Genomic DNA, 20,614 nt, shown 5'->3' with positions numbered 1-20,614 from the left:
GCACCGTTTCACGCATCCTTGTAGTGCCTGTTTCTGGCACTTCTGCGGGTGCTGCCTGCTGCTGAGAGGGCTCTTTGTCTTGCTCGATGCCCCCTCTGTCCCCAGACGCAATTGGCGACATCCTGGTCCCTCCTGAGCCACAGCAGCACCCAAAAACCCTAACTGCACGATTTGCAGCTAGCAAGGCTTGTTGGCAGTCTTTCTTCAGGAAAACACTTCTGCACAACTCTCCACGGCGTGGGGGATCCATCCTCCAAAGGGGAAGTCTCTAGCCTTTGTCGTTCCTGCAGAACCTTCAGCTTCTACTGTCCAGTAGCAGCTTCTTTGCACCCACAGCTGGCATTTCCTGGGCATCTGCCCATCTCCGACTTGCTTGTGACTTTTGGACTTGGTTCCCTTGTTCCACAGGTACCCTTGACTGGAAATCCATTGTTGTTGCATTGTTGGTTTGTGTCTTTCCTACAGAATTCCCCTATCACGACTTCTATGTCCTTTGGGGAACTTTAGTGCACTTTGCACTCACTTTTCAGGGTCTTGGGGTGGGCTATTTTTCTAACCCTTACTATTTTCTAATAGTCCCAGCGACCCTCTACAAGGTCACATAGGTTTGGGGTCCATTCGTGGTTCGCATTCCACTTTTGGAGTATATGGTTTGTGTTGCCCCCATCCCTATGTGTCCCCATTGCATCCTATTGTACCTATACATTGTTTGCACTGTTTTCTAATACTATTACTGCATATTTTGGTATTGTGTACATATATCTTGTGTATATTTGCTATCCTCATACTGAGGGTACTCACTGAGATACTTTTGGCATATTGTCATAAAAATAAAGTACCTTTATTTTTAGTATATCTGTGTATTGTGTTTTCTTATGATATTGTGCATATGACACTAGTGGTACTGTAGGAGCTTCACTCGTCTCCTAGTTCAGCCTAAGCTGCTCTGCTAAGCTACCATTATCTATCAGCCTATGCTGCTAGACACCCTATACACTAATAAGGGATAACTGGGCCTGGTGCAAGGTGCAAGTACCCCTAGGTACTCACTACAAGCCAGTCCAGCCTCTTACAATATTATACTGTATTTGAAAGTGAAGACATATAAATGAACACAGCGAATTATGGGGGAATGTTCTGCTATCACCATTACCAACATTACTTTCTGCTCCAAGCTAGTAATCCAAGATTAGTTTATATGTACACACAATGGGAACATTGTTCAACTCCACCTGTGGGGAGTTCCAAAACGTATGTATACAAGTTTTCATATTTTACTGGGCATGACACTAGAAATGCTGAGTCATATTATTTCAAATTGCCGCCTTCTAGAGTGGGGAAAATATTGCTAACCAACACCAAATTGATCGGTTCAGGGTCCTTTCTTACCAGCTTGCTGTTGAAGGATGTGAGTATTGGAAAAGCTCTACTGAGTTGAAGAGTGTATGGGGAACAAAAGATTGGCAGATACAGGGTAGCAAAGCTTTGTTCATAGCATGCGTTATTCTTCTACAAATTATATTTTTTAAAGACACCATCCAATAAACATCATGTTTGGGTTTAGCGAAAATAAAACAATTGAATGTGCCCAGTATCCTAAAACTAGCTAAATTTCACAATTGGCAAACATTTTTAAAAGTTACTGAAGAACTTTTTACTGCTTGGGTTCAGAATGGTACCTTCAATTCTGCACTTTCAAGTCCTTGCAGGTGGTTATGTTGGCCAAAGGACACAAATGTGTGGCAGTCACATTTTGTTAATTCCTAAGAGATTTTGGCGCAAGCTGGCAAGACCCTCACTATGTCTCGGCTCAACATTCAGCGATCGTTACTACATACAGTGTGGGTAAACTGTGCCAACAAGGGTTACATTCTTCTACCATAGCAGCTGTCAAAAAACACCTTAGTCTCCTTTCAGAGGTAGTCAATGTACACGATTTCTTGTTAGGACCAATATATAACAAGCTCTTTCAGATGGAAGCTGCTGCACATTTAAGGCAGATTGATAAGAAAAACATGGAAAAGGCTTTAGCCTGTTGTCGATAATGGCATGAACACTGTCCAACAGAATTTACACCTTAAATAATATAGTGTAATCTGCAATTGATATTCTTCAGAATGACGTCTATTTTACCGCATGGACAAAGCCAGTAGCGTTCCATCATGTAGTTAAGCTGAACACTGCAGGTTCCCAAAAGTGGCTGCGTGCCTTGGAAGCACGTTAACGGTACTCAATTGTTTGCCGCTTTTAATTTGTCCAGACATCAACAAACAACAGATAATGCTGCGTCGCAGGGACCCCCAGCGCGCCTGTTCGGGCAGCGGCTGGTGCCCAGGTCGGTTTTAAAGGCCGCGGGGCCCGCCGCGCCCCTTTCTTCCAGCCTCACGCCGTCCTCTCTGCTGCGGCAGGGACGGGAGCCCAGAATTGGCAGAGCGCATATTAATATTGAAGGCCCCCCCTCGACCTTCCACTCACCTGGTACCCACTACTTGGCTTTCTCCTTCTTCTCTTTCTTCGGGTAGCCATTTTTTCCTGTTTCCCCCAGCATACCTTTCTCTTCTCTGGTTCCCTGCATGCATCTGCTTCCCTTTCTACTATGGTGCTTTTCCTATCTAGTCCTATTACCTCTTCCCAATCCAAGATGGACGTTTTTTTATCTTCCTGTTTGTTACTTCCTGTCTAGGGGTATATAAGAGGATTGAATTCTCTTCTGTTTGCGTTGCAACACTTCTCCTGTGGTGGCCACGCTCCAGTTGGTCTTCTATTGGAATCCAGTTTTGGCTCCTGTTTTTTCCTGTTCTTCCTGTGTTTTTCCTGGCATCAAGATTCTGATTTTTCTTGTGTCCTCCTTTACTTCCAGGGAGTTCCTGTCTAGAGGTTTTTTCCCTATGGGGTTTTTCCTCTGGGGCTCCTTCTGGAGGGCACGGACTATAGTGGCGTATAACTTTCAACAGCACCATGGCTACCGGAAGGGGTCACCCCTACCTCAGCCAGAGCAGAACCTGCAAGAATCGAGGCCGCGCACCATCTCCCTCTGGCCTGGACGGTAAGCCAAAGACGAAACCTAACAGATTGCAACGCCGAAAAATCCGGACGTGGTCCAGCACCATGGAGGACCCCTCAACAAGTACAGAACAAGCAAACCAGTCCTTGCTTCATACTATCCAACAACAAGCCCAGGAACTACAACAGCTATGAAACGAAAATGCAGTCTTACGCCAAGCCATAACTTCCAGGACCCCTGATGTTCCCACGGTATCTGCCTCTACACCCCGTTTTTCTGGGGATCCTAACAAATTACGAGAATTCCTAGATGCCCTTTCGACTGTCACAATTCACGCAAGACAATACCAAGGTCGGATACCTAATAAGTGCCCTGTCCGTTCCGGCTGTAGCCTGGCCAACTCCTCTGGTAACCTCCAATGATTCCCGTCTGTCTAATTTTCCCGCCTTCAATGCTGCCTTTAAGCAAATGTTTGAGCGTCCTGGACTTGAAACTTCTGCAGAAGAAGCCTTATGCAATATCCAGCAAGGGAGTCAGGACGTCTAACAGTACATCACTCGGTTTAGACAACTGGCAGCAGAAACCTCTTGGGTAGAACGTACCCTTGTTACTCTTTATCGAAGAGGACTGCGGGAGGAGACGAATTAGTGCATTCTGCTAGAGAAGAGAATCTCCAGAGTTTGATGGACTTAACTCTCGCCATAGAATATCGTCATCACGAACGCAGGATGGAAAAGAAAAAGAATTGTATGCCGTCTTCAGAAACTCGTCCTGAAATTAGAGGAACTACCGATGAGGAACCTATGCAAATTGACATGGCTCGCGGACCTTTATCGACTAGTGAACGTGAGACTAGACGAAGGAAGGGACTATGGCCCTCATGACTTCAGCGGTCTTCTAAGAAGACCGCTGAAGTCCCGCCAGACCGAAGACCACCATATTATGACTGCTAGCGACTCTCCGCCATAATTTGGGCAGAGAGCCGCCAGCAGCCATACTGGCGGTCGGCGGTGCCGTGGAGGTTGCTCCACCGTCACCGCCGCATCATCACAAAACCCCCACCGAATTATGTTACAGTATTTCGCGTGGTGGTGTTGTGGTGACGGTGTGCTGGCAGCGGAGCAGGCTCCAAGGAACCCGTTCCCTCCCGGACGACCACTGAGACAGGTAAGGTGATCTTCTAACAGGGGAGGCGGGTGGAGGGGTGTTGTGTGGTGTGTGCGTGAATAGGGTTGTGACTGTGTGTGCATAGAGGGGGTGTGTGAGTGTGTGTATGAATGAGTGGTGGTGTGTGTCGTTAGGTGTATCGTGTATGTGTGTGTGCATGTGTGTGCACGTGTATGTGTTTGTGTGGTGTGTGCATGCGTGAGTGGGGGGCTGGGGGTATGTATGGGGGGCCCATGGAGGTGGGGGGTGGGGGAGGGGAGGGTGCCCTATCAGCTTTAGGGGTTGGTAGGGGGGCCATGGCTGTTGGGGGAGGACTGTGGGGAGTGGGAGACCCCTATCAGTGCCATGGAAGTAATTCCCTGGCACTGATACCACCTACCGCCGTGGGTTTTGTGGCGGTACAGCCACCACGAAAACCATGGCGGTCATTATCGCACAGGCGGACTAGTGACGGCCGCCGGGCTGGAGACATCAGTCTCCAGCCTACCAGTCGTTACCGCTGTGGCGGACGGTGTGGTACATTGGCTGTAATTATCGCCTGCCTGTTGGCGGTGCTACTGCCAAGTTAACACCGTCCGTCAGTGTTGTAATGAGGGCCTTTGTCTTTATTGTAGTGCTTCCGGTCATCTAATTTGTGCTTGTCCCATTCGTCCGGTGAGGCCCTTAACTCCCGTCCTCTGTGAGAAGGGAGAGGACGGGATATTCCGAGATACCTTCCATCTGTTCCGAAGAAGAAGAAATAACAGCTCTTTTTCTTTTACCCATCTGTAAGGAAATGCCTCCTTGACATGTTTACCCCCTAACGACGTTGCAGAAGCTAAGTTTTGATTGAAAGTGTGCTAGGACCCTGCTAACCAGGCCCCAGCACCAGTGTTCTTTCCCTAAACTGTACCTTTGTCTCCACAATTGGCACAACCCTGGCACTCAGGTAAGTCCCTTGTAACTGGTGCCCCTAGTACCAAGGGCCCTGATGTCAGGGAAGGTCTCTAAGGGCTGCAGCATGTCTTATGCCACCCTGGGGACCCCTCACTCAGCACATGCACACTGCCTCACAGCTTGTGTGCGCTAGTGGGGAGAAAAAGACTAAGTCGACATGGCACTCCCCTTAGAGTGCCATGCCAACCTCACACTGCCTGTGGCATAGGTAAGCCACCCCTCTAGCAGGCCTCACTGCCCTAAGGCAGGGTGCACTATACCACAGATGAGGGCCTATGTGCATGAGCACTATGCCCCTACAGTGTCTAAGCAAAACTTTAGACATTGTAAGTGCAGGGTAGCCATAAGAGTATATGGTCTGGGAGTTTGTCAAACACGAACTCTACAGTTCCATAATGGCTACACTGAAAACTGGGAAGTTTGGTATCAAACTTCTGAGCACAATAAATGCACACAGATGCCAGTGTGCAATTTATTGTAACATACACCCAGCGGGCATGTTAGAGATGCCCCCGAATACCAATTTGAATCCTAGTGTAGGCTGACCAGTTTCTGCCAGCCTGCCACACACCAGACATGTTGCTGGCCATATGGGGAGAGTGCCTTTGTCACTCTGTGGCCAGGAACAAAGCCTGTACTGGGTGGAGGGGATTCTCACCTCCCCCTGCAGGAACTGTAATACCTGGCGGTGAGCATCAAAGGCTCACCCCTTTTGTTACAGCACCCCAGGGCATCCCAGCTAGTGGAGATGCCTGCCCCTCCGGCCACTGCCCCCACTTTTGGCAGCAAGGCTGGAGGAGATAATGAGAAAAACAAGGAGTAGTCACTCACCAGTCAGGATAGCCCCTAAGGTGTCTTTAACTGAGGTGACCCCTGCCTTTAATAATCCTCCATCTTGAGTTTGGAGAGTTCCCCCAATAGGATTAGGGATGTTCCCCCTCCCCACAGGGAGGAGGCACCAAGAGGGTGTAGCCACACTCAAGGACAGTAGCCAATAGCTACTGCCTTCCAGACCTAAACACACCCCTAAATTCAGTATTTAGAGGCTCCCCAGATCCCAGGAAATCAGATTCCTGCAACCTGAAGAAACAAGAAGGACTGCTGACCTACAAGCCTGCAGAGAAGGAGGAAGATGACAACTGCTTTGGCCCCAGCCCTACCGGACTGTCTCCAACTTCGAAAACCTGCAACCAGCGACGCATCCGACAGGGACCAACGATCTCTGAAGCCTCAAAAGGACTGCCCTGGACTAAAGGACTATGAAACTCCCGTGAGTAGTGGCCCTACTCAAAACCAGCTACTTCTTTGCAACAAAGAAGCAACTTCCAAAGACTGCACGTTTCCCGCCGGAAGCGTGAGAATTCTCACTCTGCACCCGACGCCCCCGGCTCGAGATTCAGAGAACCAACACCTCAAGGAGGACTCCCCAGCGACTGCGAGCCCGTGAGTAACCAGAGACGACCCCCCTGGGCCCCCACAGCGACGCCTGCAGAGACAATCCAGAGGCTCCCCCTGACCGCGACTGCCTGTAACAAGGGACCTGACGCCTGGAACCAACACTACACCCGCAGTCCCCAGGACCTGAAGGAATTGAACTTCAGTGCAGGAGTGACCCCCAGGTGACCCTCTGTCTAGCTCAGGTGGTGGCTATCCCGAGATCCCCCCCCTGTGCCTGCCTGCAACGCTATAGTGACCACTGGGTCTCTCCATTGTTTTCTACCTGAAACCCGACGCCTGCTTTGCACACTGCACCCGGCCGCCCCTGTGCCGCTGACGGTGTGTTTTGTGTGCCTACTTGTGTCCCCCCCAGTGCTCTACAAAACCCCTCTGGTCTGCCCCCCGAGGACGCAGGTAGTCACTTGCGGGCAGACTGGAACCGGAGCACCCCTTTTCTCCATAGGTGCCTATGTGTTTTTGGCACCTCTTTGACCTCTACACCTGACCGGCCCTGAGCTGCTGGTGTGGTAACCTTGGGGTTGCCTTGAACCCCCAACAGTGGGATGCCTATGCCCCAGAACTGAGACTTGTAAGTGTTTTACTCACCTCCTAATCTAACCTTTAATTGCTTCCCCCAGTAACTTTTGATTTTTGCACTGTGTCCACTTTGAAAATAGCTTATTGCCATTTTTACAAAAAATGTATATGATATTGCTTTTATTCAAAGTTCCTAAAGTATCTAAGTGAAGTACCTTGCATTTAAAGTGTTTACTGGAAATCTTGAACCTGTGGTTCTTAAAATAAACTAAGAAAAGATAGTTTTCAATATATAAACCTATTGGCCTGAAGTAAGTTTTTGAGTGTGTGTTCCTCATTTATTGCCTGTGTGTGCACAACAAATGCTTAACACTACCCTCTGATAAGCCTACTGCTCGACCACACTGCCACACAATAGAGCATTAGAATGATCTACCTTTGCCACTATCTTACCTCTAAGGGGAACTCTTGGACTCTGTGCACACTATTTCTTACTTTGAAATAGTATATACAGAGCCAACTTCCTACATTGGTGGACCAGCGGTGGGGCACAAGACTTTGCATTTGCTAGACTACTCAGCCAATACCTGATCACACAACTAAATTCCAAAAATTGTCATTAGAAACTGATTTTTGCAATGTGAGCTATTTTTCTAAATGTTTAAAAGTCATGCTAGGGCCTTGTGTAAGTCCCTGTTACCATTCCTTTTAGAGTTTAAAAGTTTTGTAAAAGTTTGGATGAAGTTCTAGAAATAGTTTTAGTTTCTTAAAAGGTATCCCAACTTTTAGAAAAGTAATGTCTAGCACAGAAGAGATGGTGGTGAAACTCAACCTCACCCCTTACCTGCATCTAGGGATGTCAGAGTTAAGGACTCTCTGTAAACTAAAAAATACAAAGATTGGGTCAAACCCTACCAAAGTTAAGCTCCAGGAGCTTTTGGCAGAGATTGCAAAAGATCACCCCCCTGAGAATAACCCTACAGAGGAGGAAACTAGTGACCAGGAGGATAATTCCCTCCCTCCTGTCCTAGTAAAGGAGGCCAGGGTCCCTCAAACCCTGACTCCACAAGTGATAGTCAGATATACTGGTTCTTCCACAGGGGAGACCAGTAACTCTGGAAGCATTGAGGGCAGCCTCAATAAAGATGACCTCCTGTTAGCCAGGATGGCCAAAAGATTGGCTTTGGAGAGACAGATCCTAGCCATTGAGAGGGAAAGACAAGAGATGGGTCTGGCTCCCATCAATGGTGGCAGCAACATAAATAGGGTCACAGAAAATACCCCAAAGGGATTGTAACAAAATATGAAGATGGTGATGAAATCACTAAATGGTTCACAGCTTTTGAGAGGGCTTGGGCAACCAGAAAAGTAAACAGATCTCACTGGGGTGCTCTCCTTTGGGAAATGTTCACTGGAAAGTGTAGGGATAGACTCCTCACACTCTCTGGTAAAGATGCAGAATCCTATGACCTCATGAAGGTTACCCTGATTGAGGGCTTTGGATTCTCAAATGAGGAGTACAGGATTAGGTTCAGGGGGGCTCAAAAATCCGCGAGCCAGACCTGCGTTGATTTAGTTGACTTCTCATTCAAAACACTAAATGGTTGGATTAATGGCAGTGGTTAAATGATTATGATGGGCTGTATAACTTGTTTATGAAGCAACAACACTGTTACTCAGCAGGAATATATTGGTCCCCGAAGAAAATATCAACTAAAGTAAACTTTTCCATCAACCTCCTTCAAGGAGTACCCAGTCATTATCTGGAATATGCTGACGTCTTTCAAAAACCTGATGAATCAGTACTTCCGCCTCATAGAGAATATGATTGTACCATTCCTTTAGAAACCAATGCTGTAGTCCCCTTTGGGAGAATGTATTCTCTTACTGAGCCTGAGAAGAAGATCCTCAAAGAAGACCTAGAAGAGAATATACAGAGCGGTCTGATTGCTCCTTCCTCTTCTCCCGCAGGGGCACCCCTCTTTTTCGTACCGAAGAAGACAAAAGACTTGCACCCTTGCATAGACTTTCGCGGATTAAAAAAGATTACCACTAAAGATTGCTACCCGCTTCCCCTCATTAAAGATATTCTAGAAGCCGTCAGAAGAGCCAAGAGATTTACCAAATTAGATCTTAGGGGAGCCTACCATCTTTTAAATAAAAGAGGGTGATGAATGGAAGACTGCCTTCAGAACCCCTTTTAGCCATTTTGAGTATTGTGTAATGCCCTTCGGGCTTACTAACGCTCTCTCTATATTTCAGAGATTCATGGACGCCATCTTTTCTGACCTTTTACACCAAACAGTGGTTGTCTATTTAGATGATATTCTTATCTTCTCCACTCGACCTGTGCAACACACTAAACATGTACTCCAAGTCCTATAGAGGCTTAGGCAACATCATCTATTCTGCAAGCCAGAAAAGTGTGAATTTGATCAGACTGAAGTGAGGTACTTGGGGTACCATATCAACCAAGTAGGGATTGCTATGACTCAGACAAGGTTCAAGCCATTCTGGAATGGCCATCTCCCTCCTCCATCAAGGAAACCCAGGGGCATATTTATACTTTATGACGCACAACTGCTGTTGTGCGTCAAAAATTTTACCGCCGGCTACCGCCATTCCCACACGCCATGCGGGCGCCTTATTTAAGGAATGACGTTAGCCGGCGCTGCGGAATGGTCTGAGTAAAAAACAAATGACTCACACCAGGTAGCGCCGGCGTAGGGGAAAATGGGGGTTGTTGTGAGAAGGTAGCCTCTTTCTAGCCTTGTTACCCCCACTTTTGGCCTGTTTGTGAGTGTATGTCAGGGTGTTTGTCACTGTTTTCACTGTCTCACTGGGATCCTGATAGCCAGGCCTCAGTGCTCATAGTGAAAACACTATGTTTTCAGTATGGTTGTTATGTGTCGCTGGGATCCTGCTGGTCAGGACCCCAGTGCTCATAGGTTTGTGGCCTATATGTATGTGTCACTGGGACCCTGTCACACAGGGCCCCAGTGCTCATAGGTGTTTATGTATATGTTCCCTGTGTGGTGCCTAACTGTCTCACTGAGGCTCTGCTAACCAGAACCTCAGTGGTTATGCTCTCTCATTACTTTCAAATAGTCACTAACAGGCTAGTGACCAATTTTACCGATTTACATTGGCTTACTGGAACACCCTTATAATTCCCTAGTATATGGTACTGAGGTACCCAGGGTATTGGGGTTCCAGGAGATCCCTATGGGCTGCAGCATTTCTTTGGCCACCCATAGGGAGCTCTGACAATCCTTACACAGGCCTGCCACTGCAGCCTGAGTGAAATAACGTCCAAGTTATTTCACAGCCATTTTACACTGCACTTAAGTAACTTATAAGTCACCTATATGTCTAACCTTTACCTGGTAAAGGTTAGGTGCAAAGTTACTTAGTGTGAGGGCACCCTGGCACTAGCCAAGGTGCTCCCACATTGTTCAGAGCCAATTCCCTGAACTTTGTGAGTGCGGGGACACCATTACACGCGTGCACTACATATAGGTCACTACCTATATGTAGCTTCACAATGGTAACTCCGAATATGGCAATGTAACATGTCTATGATCATGGAATTGCCCCCTCTATGCCATCCTGGCATAGTTGGCACAATCCCATGATCCCAGTGGTCTGTAGCACAGACCCTGGTACTGCCAAACTGCCCTTCCTGGGGTTTCACTGCAGCTGCTGCTGCTGCCAACCCCTCAGACAGGCATCTGCCCTCCTGGGGTCCAGCCAGGCCTGGCCCAGGATGGCAGAACAAAGAACTTCCTCTGAGAGAGGGTGTGACACCCTCTCCCTTTGGAAAATGGTGTGAAGGCAGGGGAGGAGTAGCCTCCCCCAGCCTCTGGAAATGCTTTGTTGGGCACAGAGGTGCCCAATTCTGCATAAGCCAGTCTACACCGGTTCAGGGGACCCCTTAGCCCTGCTCTGGCGCGAAACTGGACAAAGGAAAGGGGAGTGACCACTCCCCTGACCTGCACCTCCCCTGGGAGGTGTCCAGAGCTCCTCCAGTGTGCTCCAGACCTCTGCCATCTTGGAAACAGAGGTGCTGCTGGCACACTGGACTGCTCTGAGTGGCCAGTGCCACCAGGTGACGTCAGAGACTCCTGCTGATTGGCTCCTTCAGGTGTTAGTAGCCTATCCTCTCTCCTAGGTAGCCAAACCCTCTTTTCTGGCTATTTAGGGTCTCTGTCTCTGGGGAAACTTCAGATAACGAATGCACGAGCTCAGCCGAGTTCCTCTGCATCTCCCTCTTCACCTTCTGATAAGGAAACGACCGCTGACCGCGCTGGAAGCCTGCAAACCTGCAACATAGTAGCAAAGACGACTACTGCAACTCTGTAACGCTGATCCTGCCGCCTTCTCGACTGTTTTCCTGCTTGTGCATGCTGTGGGGGTAGCCTGCCTCCTCTCTGCACCAGAAGCTCCGAAGAAATCTCCCGTGGGTCGACGGAATCTTCCCCCTGCAACCGCAGGCACCAAAAAGCTGCATCACCGGTCCCTTGAGTCTCCTCTCAGCACGACGAGCGAGGTCCCTCGAATCCAGCGACACTGTCCAAGTGACCCCCACAGTCCAGTGACTCTTCAGCCCAAGTTTGGTGGAGGTAAGTCCTTGCCTCACCTCGCTGGGCTGCATTGCTGGGAACCGCGACTTTGCAGCTACTCCGGCCCCTGTGCACTTCCGGCGGAAATCCTTTGTGCACAGCCAAGCCTGGGTCCACGGCACTCTAACCTGCATTGCACGACTTTCTAAGTTGGTCTCCGGCGACGTGGGACTCCTTTGTGCAACTTCGGCGAGCACCGTTTCACTTATCCCCGTAGTGCCTGTTTCTGGCACTTCTCCGGGGGCTACGTGCTTGAGTGAGGGCTCTTTGTCTTGCTCGACGTCCCTTCTCTCTGCAGGTCCAATTTGCGACCTCCTGGTCCCTCCTGGGCTCCAGCAGCGTCCAAAAACGCCAAACGCACGATTTGCGTGTAGCAAGGCTTGTTGGCGTCCTTCCGGCGGGAAAACACTTCTGCACGACTCTCCAAGGCAAGAGGGATCCGTCCTCCAAAGGGGAAGTCTCTAGCCCTTTTCGTTCCTGCAGAAACCTCAGCTTCTTCTGTCCAGTCGAAGCTTCTTTGCACCCGCAGCTGGCATTTCCTGGGCATCTGCCCATCTACGACTTGCTTGTGACTTTTGGACTTGGTCCCCTTGTTCCACAGGTACCCTAGATTGGAAATCCACAGTTGTTGCATTGCTGGTTTGTGTCTTTCCTGCATTATTCCTCTAACACGACTATTTTGTCCTTAGGGGAATTTTGGTGCACTTTGCACTCACTTTTCAGGGTCTTGGGGAGGGTTATTTTTCTAACTCTCACTATTTTCTAATAGTCCCAGCGACCCTCTACAAGGTCACATAGGTTTGGGGTCCATTCGTGGTTCGCATTCCACTTTTGGAGTATATGGTTTGTGTTGCCCCTATTCCTATGTTTCCCCATTGCATCCTATTGTAACTATACATTGTTTGCACTGTTTTCTAAGACTATACTGCATATTTTTGCTATTGTGTATATATATCTTGTGTATATTTCCTATCCTCTCACTGAGGGTACACTCTAAGATACTTTGGCATATTGTCATAAAAATAAAGTACCTTTATTTTTAGTATAACTGTGTATTGTGTTTTCTTATGATATTGTGCATATGACACTAAGTGGTACTGTAGTAGCTTCACACGTCTCCTAGTTCAGCCTAAGCTGCTCTGCTAAGCTACCATTATCTATCAGCCTAAGCTGCTAGACACCCTATACACTAATAAGGGATAACTGGGCCTGGTGCAAGGTGCAAGTACCCCTTGGTACTCACTACAAGCCAGTCCAGCCTCCTACATTGGTTGTGCAGTGGTGGGATAAGTGCTTGAGACTACTTACCACTCTTGTCATTGTACTTTTCATAAGAGAAAAATATACAAAACAAGGTCAGTGTATATACACATAGCCAAAAAGTTTTGCATTTCCTCTTTTCACTCTTTTTTAAGTGCTGAAAAGTACTTCTAAACTTTCAAAAAGTTCTTAAAAGTTTAAAAAGTTTTTTCTGTCTTTCCAAAAAATTCTGAAAACTTTTTTCTCTTTTTCTATCACTTTAACTCTCTCTAAAAAATGTCTGGCACAGGCCAAAGTGTTGATCTGTCCAAACTTGCATATGACAACCTTAGCTGGAAAAGAGCAAGGAGTCTCTGTATAGAGAGAGGTTTGAGTGTAGGGAAAAATCCTTCCTTGGAACTGTTACTTAACATACTTAGAGAACAGGATAAGGCCATAGGTGCCCCATCTGTTGAAAAAGTACCTAATAGTTCCCAATCTGATTCAGGGACTCCCCCAGGAAAAGATTCAGGAAAGAAACTTCCTAGCCTGCCCATTACTAGACAATCTAGCATAGATGGTAATGATGATGAGCCACACCAAATAAATAGTGTTGTCTCACATCATAGCAAAAGCATTTATTCTCACCATACTGGTAGTAATGTTTCTGTAAACCAAGCTGTTAGGGTGGCTTCTGTAAGGGACAGGTCTCTTTCTGTTCATTCCCATCATAGCTCTGTTTCTAGAAATGTCCCTCCCACCCACCCTGATGACAGATTGTTAGAAAGGGAGCTCAATAGATTGAGAGTGGAACAAACCAGACTGAAGCTCAAGAAGCAACAGCTGGATTTGGATAGACAGTCTTTAGAATTAGAGAAGGAAAGACAGAAGTTGGGTTTAGATACCCATGGTGGCAGCAGCAGTATTCCCCATAGTCATCCTGCAAAAGAGCATGATTCCAGGAATCTGCACAAGATAGTTCCCCCTTATAAGGAGGGGGATGACATTAACAAGTGGTTTGCTGCACTTGAGAGGGCCTGTGCTGTACAGGATGTCCCTCAAAAGCAGTGGGCTGCTATCCTATGGCTATCATTTAGTGGAAAAGGTAGGGATAGGCTCCTTACAGTGAAAGAAAATGATGCCAATAATTTCCAAGTTCTTAAGAATGCACTCCTGGATGGTTATGGCTTAACCACTGAACAGTACAGGATAAAGTTCAGAGAGACCAAAAAGGAGTCTTCACAAGACTGGGTTGATTTCATTGACCATTCAGTGAAGGCCTTGGAGGGGTGGTTACATGGCAGTAAAGTTACTGATTATGAAAGCCTGTATAACACAATCCTAAGAGAGCATATACTTAATAATTGTGTGTCTGATTTGTTGCACCAGTACCTGGTAGACTCTGATCTGACCTCTCCCCAAGAATTGGGAAAGAAGGCAGACAAATGGGTCAGTACAAGGGTGAACAGAAAAGTTCATACAGGGGGTGACAAAGATGGCAATAAGAAGAAAGATGGTGAAAAATCTCAAGATAAGCATGGGGATAAGGGTAAAACCAAAGATCCCACTTCAAATCTTAAACACTCTTCAGAGGGTGGGGATAAAACTAATTCTTCCTCTTCTTCTCAACCTGCACACATTAAAAAGCCTTGGTGCTTTGTGTGTAAAAACAGAGGCCATAGGCCAGGGGATAAGTCCTGTCCAGGTAAACCCCCTGAGCCTACCACCACTAATACATCAAGCTCTAGTGCCCCTAGCAGTAGTGGTACTAGTGGTGGGACTGCTGGCAACAGTCAAGTTAAGGGTGTAGTTGGGTTCACTTTTGGGTCCATAGTAGAAACTGGGGTAGTCAGTCCCAAGACAGTTTCTGTCACACCTAGTGGCATTGGCCTTGCCACACTGGCTGCTTGTCCCCTTACAATGGATAAGTACAGGCAGACAGTTTCAATAAATGGTGTTGAGGCCTTGGCCTACAGGGACACAGGTGCCAGTTTCACTTTGCTGACTGAAAACCTAGTGCACCCTGATCAACACATCATTGGACAACAGTATAAGATTATTGATGTCCATAACTCCACTAAGTTTCTTCCCTTAGCTATAATTCAGTTTAGTTGGGGTGGAGTTACTGGCCCTAAGCAGGTGGTGGTATCACCTAGCTTACCTGTAGACTGTCTCTTAGGTAATGACCTAGAGGCCTCAGGTTGGGCTGATGTAGAGTTTTATGCCCATGCAGCCATGCTGGGCATCCCTGAGGAATTGTTCCCTCTCATTTCTACTGAAATGAAAAAGCAAAGGAGAGAAGGCCTGAAAACTCAGGAACCCTCTCCATCAACAGGTAAAAAGGGTATCACAGTATCCCATAACCACCCTACCATTCAGGATACCATTCCTGTGGTGGGAGAAACCTCTCCTGGGGTGGCACCTGTTCCAAGGGAATCATCAGTTGGCAAAACTGTACTCCCTGAGGTAGAAGTACCTCTCTGTGGGATAACTAACATTGGTGAGAAAAAGAGCACCATTTTAGTTAACATGGAGCATCCCTCCAACCCCCCCAGAGAAACTTTAGTGCAGAAACTCTGCACTGCCTCACAACACTTAGGACAGCATCCCTGCCCTAGTGTGGAGCTGATAGGACAGCACCCCTGCCCTGCTCCAACCCAAGAGAAACAGCATCCCTGTTCTCTCTTCCAGCCATATGGACAACGTTTTTGCCCAGCTATGGCTTTTCTGAGACAGCATCCCTGTCTGGCATTTCCATCACTACAAATAGGTTCAGTGGACAATTCCCACTGTTCTAAACTAAAACTTACTGATAGAAACTCTGAAAATACATCTTCACATTATTGCTTAGCTAAACAACTTCAAACAGGGTGGTTTACATCCCCACAGGGAAGTAACCATATAGTGGATGATAAAGGGAGTAACCAGTCTATTGCAGAGCTACTCTCTACTTATCACCACTTAGACAATAAAGTCTCAACTGGCCAAGGTTAGCCTTATTCTCCTTCGTTTGGGGGGGGTTGTGTGAGAAGGTAGCCTCTTTCTAGCCTTGTTACCCCCACTTTTGGCCTGTTTGTGAGTGTATGTCAGGGTGTTTGTCACTGTTTTCACTGTCTCACTGGGATCCTGATAGCCAGGCCTCAGTGCTCATAGTGAAAACACTATGTTTTCAGTATGGTTGTTATGTGTCACTGGGATCCTGCTGGTCAGGACCCCAGTGCTCATAGGTTTGTGGCCTATATGTATGTGTCACTGGGACCCTGTCACACAGGGCCCCAGTGCTCATAGGTGTGCATGTATATGTTCCCTGTGTGGTGCCTAACTGTCTCACTGAGGCTCTGCTAACCAGAACCTCAGTGGTTATGCTCTCTCATTACTTTCAAATTGTCACTAACAGGCTAGTGACTAATTTTACCAATTTACATTGGCTTACTGGAACACCCTTATAATTCCCTAGTATATGGTACTGAGGTACCCAGGGTATTGGGGTTCCAGGAGATCCCTATGGGCTGCAGCATTTCTTTTGCCACCCATAGGGAGCTCTGACAATCCTTACACAGGCCTGCCACTGCAGCCTGAGTGAAATAACGTCCACGTTATTTCACAGCCATTTTACACTGCACTTAAGTAACTTATAAGTCACCTATATGTCTAACCTTTACCTGGTAAAGGTTAGGTGCAAAGTTACTTAGTGTGAGGGCACCCTGGCACTAGCCAAGGTGCTCCCACATTGTTCAGAGCCAATTCCCTGAACTTTGTGAGTGCGGGGACACCATTACACGCGTGCACTACATATAGGTCACTACCTATATGTAGCTTCACAATGGTAACTCCGAATATGGCCATGTAACATGTCTATGATCATGGAATTGCCCCCTCTATGCCATCCTGGCATAGTTGGCACAATCCCATGATCCCAGTGGTCTGTAGCACAGACCCTGGTACTGCCAAACTGCCCTTCCTGGGGTTTCACTGCAGCTGCTGCTGCTGCCAACCCCTCAGACAGGCATCTGCCCTCCTGGGGTCCAGCCAGGCCTGGCCCAGGATGGCAGAACAAAGAACTTCCTCTGAGAGAGGGTGTGACACCCTCTCCCTTTGGAAAATGGTGTGAAGGCAGGGGAGGAGTAGCCTCCCCCAGCCTCTGGAAATGCTTTGTTGGGCACAGAGGTGCCCAATTCTGCATAAGCCAGTCTACACCGGTTCAGGGGACCCCTTAGCCCTGCTCTGGCGCGAAACTGGACAAAGGAAAGGGGAGTGACCACTCCCCTGACCTGCACCTCCCCTGGGAGGTGTCCAGAGCTCCTCCAGTGTGCTCCAGACCTCTGCCATCTTGGAAACAGAGGTGCTGCTGGCACACTGGACTGCTCTGAGTGGCCAGTGTCACCAGGTGACGTCAGAGACTCCTGCTGATAGGCTCCTTCAGGTGTTAGTAGCCTATCCTCTCTCCTAGGTAGCCAAACCCTCTTTTCTGGCTATGTAGGGTCTCTGTCTCTGGGGAAACTTCAGATAACGAATGCACGAGCTCAGCCGAGTTCCTCTGCATCTCCCTCTTCACCTTCTGATAAGGAAACGACCGCTGACCGCGCTGGAAGCCTGCAAACCTGCAACATAGTAGCAAAGACGACTACTGCAACTCTGTAACGCTGATCCTGCCGCCTTTTCGACTGTTTTCCTGCTTGTGCATGCTGTGGGGGTAGCCTGCCTCCTCTCTGCACCAGAAGCTCCGAAGAAATCTCCCGTGGGTCGACGGAATCTTCCCCCTGCAACCGCAGGCACCAAAAAGCTGCATCACCGGTCCCTTGGGTCTCCTCTCAGCACGACGAGCGAGGTCCCTCGAATCCAGCGACGCTGTCCAAGTGACCCCCACAGTCCAGTGACTCTTCAGCCCAAGTTTGGTGGAGGTAAGTCCTTGCCTCACCTTGCTGGGCTGCATTGCTGGGAACCGCGACTTTGCAGCTACTCCGGCCCCTGTGCACTTCCGGCAGAAATCCTTTGTGCACAGGCAAGCCTGGGTCCACGGCACTCTAACCTGCATTGCACGACTTTCTAAGTTGGTCTCCGGCGACGTGGGACTCCTTTGTGCAACTTCGGCGAGCACCGTTTCACGCATCCCCGTAGTGCCTGTTTCTGGCACTTCTCCGGGTGCTACCTGCTTCATTGAGGGCTCTTTGTCTTGCTCGACGTCCCTTCTCTCTGCAGGTCCAATTTGCGACCTCCTGGTCCCTCCTGGGCCCCAGCAGCGTCCAAAAACGCCAAACGCACGATTTGCGTGTAGCAAGGCTTGTTGGCATCCTTCCGGCGGGAAAACACTTTTGCACGACTCTCCAAGGCAAGAGGGATCCGTCCACCAAAGGGGAAGTCTCTAGCCCTTTTCGTTCCTGCAGAAACCTCAGCTTCTTCTGTCCAGTTGAAGCTTCTTTGCACCCGAAGCTGGCATTTCCTGGGCATCTGCCCATCTACGACTTGCTTGTGACTTTTGGACTTGGTCCCCTTGTTCCACAGGTACCCTAGATTGGAAATCCACAGTTGTTGCATTGCTGGTTTGTGTCTTTCCTGCATTATTCCTCTAACACGACTATTTTGTCCTTAGGGGAATTTTGGTGCACTTTGCACTCACTTTTCAGGGTCTTGGGGAGGGTTATTTTTCTAACTCTCACTATTTTCTAATAGTCCCAGCGACCCTCTACAAGGTCACATAGGTTTGGGGTCCATTCGTGGTTCGCATTCCACTTTTGGAGTATATGGTTTGTGTTGCCCCTATTCCTATGTTTCCCCATTGCATCCTATTGTAACTATACATTGTTTGCACTGTTTTCTAAGACTATACTGCATATTTTTGCTATTATGTATATATATCTTGTGTATATTTCCTATCCTCTCACTGAGGGTACACTCTAAGATACTTTGGCATATTGTCATAAAAATAAAGTACCTTTATTTTTAGTATAACTGTGTATTGTGTTTTCTTATGATATTGTGCATATGACACTAAGTGGTACTGTAGTAGCTTCACACGTCTCCTAGTTCAGCCTAAGCTGCTCTGCTAAGCTACCATTATCTATCAGCCTAAGCTGCTAGACACCCTATACACTAATAAGGGATAACTGGGCCTGGTGCAAGGTGCAAGTACCCCTTGGTACTCACTACAAGCCAGTCCAGCCTCCTACAGTTGTGCGTCAAAAAATGGTGCAAGTCGGGTCTCAATCAAAAATCAGGCCTCAAACCGGACTTGCGCCATTTTTTTATGCAAAAGCCCCATTGCAATGACTCCTGTCTTAGCAAAGACAGGAGTCATGCTCCCTTGCCCACTGGCCATGCCCAGGGGGCGCTGGGGTGTAAATAAGGCGCACAGGCCTTAAAGTAATTTTTGGAAGGGAACGCCTACCTTGCATATCATTAACGCAAGGCAGTTTCCCACTTCCAAAAACAGACGCTCACGGTGGAAATTTGACGTCCGCGGGTCGGACGTCAAAGTTTAAATATGGGGCAAGGTTTGCACCAAATGTGCATCAAAATTTTTGACGCAGATTCCTCGCAAACAGAGTATAAATATGCCCCCCAGTGTTTTCTAGGACTGGCCAAATTCTACCGTCAATTTATAGCTGATTTCAAACTCTTAAGAAAGAAAATCTACGGAAAGGTTTTCATTGGACCAAAGATGTGGAAGCAGCTTTCCAAACGCTAAAACACACCTTTAATCAAGCTCCCATTTTACGGCATCCAGATACCACCAAACAATTCATTGATGTCACAGATGCCTCAAAAAAAGCAATACGGGCTGATTTGCTACAAAAACAAAGTGATGATGGGTTGGAATATCCTGTATTTTATCTTTCCCATATACTGTCTGACTCTGAACGTAATTACTCAGTGTTAGAACGAGAACTGCTCGCCTTGAAGACGGCTTGTGCAGAATGGACACAATTTCTTATAGCATCCAAAGAACCTTTTGAGGAAAGAACCGATTACCGGAATTTGCAGAGTCTAAGAAACTTTCAATGCCAAAATAGTTGTCAAGCCAGATGGGCTTTCTTTTTCAGCCAATACGACTTTTATATCATGTATATCCCTGGCTCCCAAAACATTTTGGCTGATGCTCTATCACAACGCTATCCGGAATGTAGTGACTCTACTGCACAAAACCTAATTGAACCTGATCAAATCATTAGGGTTGTATAATCCTTTCTTGACAAAGTTCAATCCGAATTTTCAAATCTAGGCGACACTGGAATGAATAAATTACGTCCACAATTAAGCAAGGATAAGGAATACTATAACCACAAGAAAGCCTTGTTCCTGCAAACTTAAACAGTCCAAACAGAGGCCCTACAAATGTGCCATGACTCCCCAATTGCAGGTCATTGCGGAATCAAGACCACCCAAGATCTCCTTCTGCGCTCCTTTTGGTGGACCACTTGTAGGAAAGTAGCCTCTTTCTAGCATGGTTACCCCCACTTTTGGCCTGTTTGTGAGCGTGAGCCAGTGTGTTTTTACTGTGTCACTGGGATCCTGCTAGCCAGGACCCCAGTGCTCAAAGATAAAAACCTATATGTCAGTTTGTTTTGCCTGTCTCATTGGGATCCTGCTAGCCATGACCGCAGTGCTCATAGTTTATGGCCTAATGTGTATGCCTGAGTAGTGCCTAACTGTGTCACTGAAGCTCTGCTGACCA

Source organism: Pleurodeles waltl, chromosome 7 (assembly GCF_031143425.1).
Source record: "Pleurodeles waltl isolate 20211129_DDA chromosome 7, aPleWal1.hap1.20221129, whole genome shotgun sequence".
Lineage (NCBI taxonomy): Eukaryota > Metazoa > Chordata > Amphibia > Caudata > Salamandridae > Pleurodeles > Pleurodeles waltl.
This window is presented reverse-complemented; position numbering follows the sequence as displayed.